Source organism: Hydra vulgaris, chromosome 09 (genome assembly GCF_038396675.1).
Source record: "Hydra vulgaris chromosome 09, alternate assembly HydraT2T_AEP".
Taxonomy (NCBI): Eukaryota; Metazoa; Cnidaria; class Hydrozoa; order Anthoathecata; family Hydridae; genus Hydra; species Hydra vulgaris.
Genome location: NC_088928.1, coordinates 16,278,846 through 16,286,482, shown reverse-complemented (window position 1 = coordinate 16,286,482; position 7,637 = coordinate 16,278,846). Strand labels below are relative to the sequence as shown.

General features: G+C 23.9%; 3 long non-coding RNA genes across 3 annotated transcripts; 1 reads left to right on the top strand and 2 right to left on the bottom strand.

The window, feature by feature from the left end:
- Positions 1-875: 875 nt before the first annotated feature.
- On the top strand, positions 876-1,421 carry LOC136085026 (uncharacterized). Its single transcript, XR_010641012.1, has 2 exons — positions 876-1,125; positions 1,325-1,421. It is a non-coding gene; the product is annotated as an uncharacterized LOC136085026 (long non-coding RNA).
- A 2,647-nt stretch (positions 1,422-4,068) lies between these two features.
- LOC136085025 (uncharacterized) lies at positions 4,069-4,996 on the bottom strand. Its single transcript, XR_010641011.1, has 2 exons — positions 4,795-4,996; positions 4,069-4,262 (listed from the first exon to the last, which is right to left on the bottom strand). It is a non-coding gene; the product is annotated as an uncharacterized LOC136085025 (long non-coding RNA).
- Positions 4,997-5,969: 973 nt separating this feature from the next.
- Positions 5,970-6,381, bottom strand: LOC136085024 (uncharacterized). The gene is made up of 2 exons (XR_010641010.1): positions 6,339-6,381; positions 5,970-6,066 (listed from the first exon to the last, which is right to left on the bottom strand). It is a non-coding gene; the product is annotated as an uncharacterized LOC136085024 (long non-coding RNA).
- Between the last annotated feature and the right edge of the window lie 1,256 nt (positions 6,382-7,637).

Here is a 7,637-nt window from a genome sequence, read left to right as displayed (position 1 = left end):
GTTAGGATTGCAGTTCTTTTATCTGTTTTTTGTTCTTTATTCAATAAGTATTTGATTTAAATTAAATATGATTATAATTTGATATTTTATTACGAGATATACGTCTTTATATATAAATATATACGAACCTTTTTAGATTTTTTTATGTTATTTTTAAATTTTTTGTTCACGCAACTAAAGTTATATATGTTTATAGTTTGCACATGTGTTTATATTATGTTCATAATTAAAAAGTTTTTGATAAATATATGTATGTGGTAATATGAGTTATATAATTGTTTTATAAATGTATTTTTAAAATAGTATAAAATGTATCTATTGTGTATATAAATAATATAAGAAGTGTTTATATATGTTATATAAATTTAAATAAATATATTGTGTTTTATAGTTAGTATATATGTTTATATTATGTTGTTTCCATGACATAGAAACAACATAATATAAACATATATACTAACTATAAAACACAATATATTTATTTAAATTTATACAATATATATATAAACACTTCTTATAATATTTATGGACCATGTTTTCGAAGTGTGTGACTTGGCAAACGTGTTGAGCAAGATTTTGCTTAAAGCTGTTATTTATGTTACTAATGTTGTTACATTTGGCTTACCTTTATGTTGGTGTCTATTGTTAAAAATTATAAGTGGTTTTATTATTGAAAGTCACTGCTTTTAATCATTCACTAAAAGCCACTCAAGAAAATCATTTTGCCACATATACATTTTGTTTATATCTTAATTTGAATTTTTAGAACCATGGCGTACCAACATGAATTGTTTTCTAAAAGCTAACATGAAATAACAATACTTAACAACTACTACTCTCTTATTACTACATCTTATCTCTATCTGATATATTGATTTGTGATTCATATATGATGTTTTTCTTTGTATTTACTTATCCATTACATTTTTTTATTTCAGATTTATCATATGATGGATTTATGCAATATAAAAGAACGAATATATGTAAATTTTTATGAATTTTTCAAAAACATCTGCTAATAATTAGTCCAGTCAACGTTCAAACTTCAATTTTGCATTTGTCATCTTAAAGTAGTTTCTAGGCTTTTCTAAATGTGTTTCTTATTCACATGGTTTTACAAGCAAGGTATGCAAGCAAATTTGAGCTGAAAATTTTTTTTTAGCATTTAAGGAGAATTGGAGTTACACTTTTTTAAATTTAATTTATTTAAATATAGTACTTTTAACAAATAAATGTTTGTTTGTTCTTTGTTTTTTTACTTATTTGTTTTCAGATTCTTATGAACTTGGCAACTTATCTAAGTAAGTTTTTTTTTTCTTTTTAGTGCAATTGGAAAGAGCTGAAAGTTATTTTTTAGAGCAATTGAAAAGAACTGAAGTGTTTTTTAGTTACTTCACACAGTATAACTGATACTGATTTGAGTAAGTTTACTATTTTGTTTTATTTTATATTGGATTTATTTGATATTTGATATATGTTATATTAGATATATATTTTATGTATTTAACATTGAAAACTGACTGTAATTTGTTGACACAAAAGTTTATAAACATAAATCTGCCTATATTTCAGTATATTTTATATTTCTCTGTATCTTTATAAATATTCTTTGTTAGAAAAAATAACAGACTAGAAAAAATAAATAAATTCCTTTTGAAAGTAGTTGAAAAAAATGATGATGTATTTCCATATTTCATTGTGTAAAGTGTAATACCACTTTTTAAAGGTATGTGAATAGATATATAGGGGAACATGGGAAAAGATGATGACTGTTTCAAAAACCCTGTATCTTAGTCTGTCCCAAAAAATAAAACTTACCTTTAGCTGGTGATGTAGCGATGTAATAAATCAAGTCAAACGAGGATAAAAAGTTTTTTTCTCAATGTCAGAAAAACTTTTTTAATACTTAGCTTTCGTCACAAAAATAATATTTAAAAAGAAACCATTGATAAATCTAGTAAAATTAATCTACTTCCCTTTCAGCTAAAGTCAACTGTTATATTTAGTTTTGCTAAAGAGATAACTGTAGGTCGTCATCTTGCCCCATATATATATATATATATATATATATATATATATATATATATATATATATATATATATATATATATATATATATATATATTTAAATAATTAATTTAGAGTAAAATATACTGATTGACATTGCTTCATTTTTTTATACAAGATTGTGCATTTATTATTTTTATGCATTAAGGTAAAAATAATTTTGTGCATTGTAGTTTAGATTCTTTTTTAATTAAAAATAATTGATGTAAAAAAATGTTGTTTAATATTTTTGATAAACGACTAATGTATGTAAACATATAAAAAGATATGGATTTCAATAAATCTTAAGTTTAAGTCTTTGATTAGAAAAGATCAAAGTTTGTAAGATTCTTTTACGTTCATTTATTCAGTTGCAGCAATAGTAAGATTACTGATAATATGTTTAATGAAAATAGTTAAATTGAAATAGGTAGTGTTAGGCTCGACAAAGTCATTAATGGAAATGCTTATAGGCAACTTGAAAATAGTAGTCAAATGAAAAAAAATAGATCATTTGAAGAAATATTTTACGATTTGCTTGCTATTTTATGGTATAATTGTTTAAATTGTTTAACTATAGTTCTCCATTGTTCAAATATTGTAAAAAATAAAATCTTTTCAGTCCAAGTATTTAAGTTAATAAAATATTTTATTAAGTTGTGGTGTTATTTGCCAGTGTTACTACATTGTGTTGTCTAGCCTTTTTATACTCTTTTTTAATTGTAGTCACTGAATATATATTTTCTGTTATTATTAATTCTACTAACAATAAGATGCAAATAGTACTTTTGTACTATTTAAATTAAAAATTGTAATTTTTTTAATTTCATTTTTAGGTATTTGCAGGCTTTACTCGACTTTCCGTTTCTGTGTTGTGATAGATTTTAAAAAGAATTCAACTGATGTTAATGCGGTCTTCGTCGTTAACTATAAGCAATGACGTTGCTGATAGGGAGTCAAAGTTAAATATTTATAGATAAATTTGTATTAGATAATATATCAAGTTAATGTGTTTTATTGTTATTAATGTTTTAATAACTCATAACCCGTATTACGGAATGCTTATGTGAATGATTATCATTATGTTATGAATTCATATTAGTTAATAAAATTGTATTAAATATTCTCTGGTTATCGTGTTTTATACGTGTTTAAATGCGAGTTTGATATAGGCGTCGTATTGTATACCTGTCTTTATACGCATCTGATGTCTATTTTTAATGCGCGTTTGAATATGATAATGCTAATAATGCGTCTTTAAATGTGATGTACCAGGAAAATATCGAATTAAATATTCTGGTTATCGTATTTTATACGTGTTTCAAATGCGAGTTTGACAACGAGGCATTGTATCGTATACCTGTCTTTATACGCATCTAATGCGTATTTCTAATCTCGACACTGATAAAATGGCTAACATACATACCACATCGATATGTATTTGAATGAGTTCTACTGCGCATGTACAACTAAATTTCCCGACTGGGATAGTTATCGTCCCAGCCGGCAAATTTAGTTGAAAATGCGCATTAGAAACTCGTTTACATACGTATCGAAGTGGTATGTATGTTAGCCATTTTATCGTGTCGAGACCAACATTAGAAATACGCATTAGATGCGTATAAAGACAGGTATGCAATACGACGTCTACTGAGTATCAGACTCGCATTTGAAACTCTTGTAAACACGTATAAAACACGATAACCAGAGAATATTCAATACGATATTTTCCTGGTATTACATGCGCATTTAAAACTTTCCAGAATACGCATTATTTACGAATATATGTTAGCCATTTTATCGTGTCAAACGCGCATTAAAAATGTCATCAGATAAAGACAGGTATACAATACGACGCCTACTGAGTATCAAACTCGCATTTAAACACGTATAAAACACGATAACCAGAGAATACAATTTTATTAACTAATATGAATTCATAACATAATGATAATGACTAGCAGTAAGCAACTCGTAATACGGGTTATGAGTTCTTAAATCATTAATAGCAATAAAAACACATTAATAACTTGATATATTATCTAAAAAATTAAATACAAATTTATCTATAAATATTTTCACTTTGACTCCGTATCAGCAACGTCATTGCTTATAGTTAACGACATAAAGACCGCATTAACATCAGTTGAGTTCTTTTTAAAATCTGTCACAACACAGGTACCAAAAACGGAAAGTCAAGTAAAGCCTGCAAATACCTAAAAAATGAAATTAAAAAAAAAATTACAATTTTTAATTACAAAAGTACTATTTGCATTTTATTGTTAGTAGAATTAGGATAATAATAACAGAAAATATATACTCCGTGACTACAGAATAATTAAAAAAGGTTATAAAAGGCTAGACAAAACAATGTAGTAACACCGGCAAATAACACCACAACTTAGTAAGATATTTTATTAACTTAAATACTTGGAGTAAAAAGATTTTATTTATTACAATATTTGAACAATCAAGGGATAATTATAGTTAAACAATTTGAGCAACTATATCATAAAATAGCAAGCAACTGGTAAAATATTTCTTATAAATGGTCATTATCATTTGTGGTTTTAAGAAATACGTAAGAGCTCAGTAATTACATAAGTTTTATTAAATCTCCCACTCACCTTAGAGAGAGAGAGAGAAAGAAAGTGTTTCCAAAGCAGCATGTTAACAAATGTAAAAAAGCACGGAATAAATACTAGTAACTGGTTTTATTATGTTACCAGTAAACAAAATTACTTTTACCTTGATTAAAAGCTAATTTCCAGCATTTCTTAATTAAGCTCCAGCATCTCTCTAACTGTTGACTAATGATTAATAGAGTAAATTTCACATCATACTAAATTTACAAAAATTAAAACCATGTTTCAACAGTTAGCTAACTAATCAAAAGATGACAAAGGATAGACAAACTAAAAAAAAAAATGAAAAAAAGAACACAATTATGATAGAAATTATTAAAAAAAAAAAAAATTATTTAGATTTAAAAGTGTTAATTGTTACTATAAATAGTTAAACTTTGCTTTGTTCTGAAGTGTCTAAAGTAAAATTAAATTAACAGACATTAACACTGCTTGACACTGAATTCTGTTAAGTAAGTTTTCTGCACTTCGAGTTACATTTCTAAAATTTCAACAACGATTAATTTCATCCTGCCTAGATCTCTTTTTTTCATTTGACAACTATTTTAAAGTTGCCTATTAGCATTTTACATTAATAACTTTGTTGAGCTTAATAATATCTATTTCAATTTCACTTTTATCATATTAACAGTAATCTTTCTATTGTTACAATTGAATAAATGAACGTAAAAGAATCTACAAATTGTGATCTTTTCTAATCAAAGACTTAAGACTTATTGAAATCCATATCTTTTTATATGTTTACATACATTAGTCGTTTATCAAAAATATTAAACAATATTTATTTACATCAATTATTTTTAATTTAACAAAGAATCTACAATGAACAAAATTATTTTTACCTTAATGAACAAAAATAATAAATGCACAATCTTGTATAAAATATTGAAGCAACGTCAGTCAGTATATTTTACTCTAAAGTAATTATATATATATATATATATATATATATATATATATATATATATATATATATATATATATATATATAAATAAATAAATAAATATATATATATATATATATATATATATATATATATATATATATATATATATATATATATATATATATATATATATATATATATATATATATATATATATATATATATATATATATATATATACTGAAATATAGGCAGATTTAAGTTTATAAACTTTAGTGTCAACAAATTACAGGCAGTTTTTCATGTTAAATACACAAAATATATATCTAATATAATATATATCAAATATAAAATAAATCCAATATAAAATAAAACAAATCAGTAAACTTACTCAAACCAGTATCACTTACACCGTGTGAAGTAACTAAAAAACACTTCAGTTCTTTTCAATCACTCTAAAAAATAACTTTCAGCTCTTTCCAATAGCACTTAAAAATAAAACAAAACTTGCTTAGCTGAGTTGCCTAGTTTATAAGAATCTGAAAACAGACAAGTAAAAAACCAAGAACAAGCAAACATTTATTTTTTAGAACTACTATATTTAAACAAATTAAATAAAACAAAGAATAACGCCAATTCTCCTTAGAAGCTAAAAAAAATTTTCAGCTCAAATTTGCTTGCAGACCTTGCTTGTAAAATAAAATGTGAATAAGAAACACATTTAGAAAAGCCTAGAAAAAATTCATAAAAATTTACATACATTTGTTCTTTTATATCGCATAAATCTATGATATGATAAATCTGAAATGAAAAAATGTAATTGATAAGTAAATACAAAGAAAAAAATCAAATATAAATCGAAAATCAATATATCTGATAGAGATAAGATGTCATGATAAGAGAGTAGTAGTTGTTAATTATTGTTATTTCATGTTAGCTTTCAAAAAACAAATCATGTTGGTACTTCATGGTTCTAAAAATTCAAATTTAGATATAAACTAAATGTTTATACGGCAAAATGATTTTTCTTGAGTGGCTTTTAGTGAATGATTAAAAGCAGTGAGTTTCAATAATAAAACCACTTATAACTTTTAACAATGGACACCAACATTAAGGTAAGCCAAATGTAACAACATTAGTAACATAAATAACAACTTTACGCAAAATCTTGCTCAACACGTTTGCCAAGTCGCACACTTTGAAAACATGAAAACAACATAATATAAACATACATAATAACTATAAAACACAATACATTTATTCAACTTTATATAACATATACAAAAACCTCATATTATATTTATATTCACAATAGGTACATTTTACACTATTTTTATGACACATTTATAAAACAATTACATAACACATATTACTACATACATATATTTATCAAAAACTTTTTAATTATGAACATTATATATACATATATGCAAACTATAAACATATATAACTTAAATTGCGCGAACAAAAAATTTAAAAATAACATGAAAAAATCTAAAAAGATTCATATATATGAATATATATAATATGTATTTTATTACGAGAATATGTAAAAACATATTCTCGTAATAAAATATCAAATTATAATTATATTTAATTTAAATCAAATACTTATTGAATAAAGAGCAAAAAACAGATAGAAGAACTGCAATCCTTATAACAAAATTTAACGTTTAGCAACAATAAAATGTCAGTGTTGGCTTGAAATTTTAATTTATTTTTTTAAATTTTTTAAAACAGTACAAAAAAAAGGTAATAGCATAACAGAAATGTTAATAAAATAATAATCAACATAATAGAATAAGCAAGGTATGAAATGATAGGATTTATAATATATTTGAATTATATTAATTTAGGACTTAAATAAAATAAAGATAATAAGAAAATAAGAATATAATAAAAAATAAGAATAAAACAAAATAAATTTAAAAGTAGTAATAAATATTTTTATGATAAAGTTTTAATAACTTTTTTAGTACAAAAAAGTACTGTAGCTGCATTGGAGATATGCGATACTGCTTTAGCAGAACGATATCTCTTCATACAACTTTTCATGTAT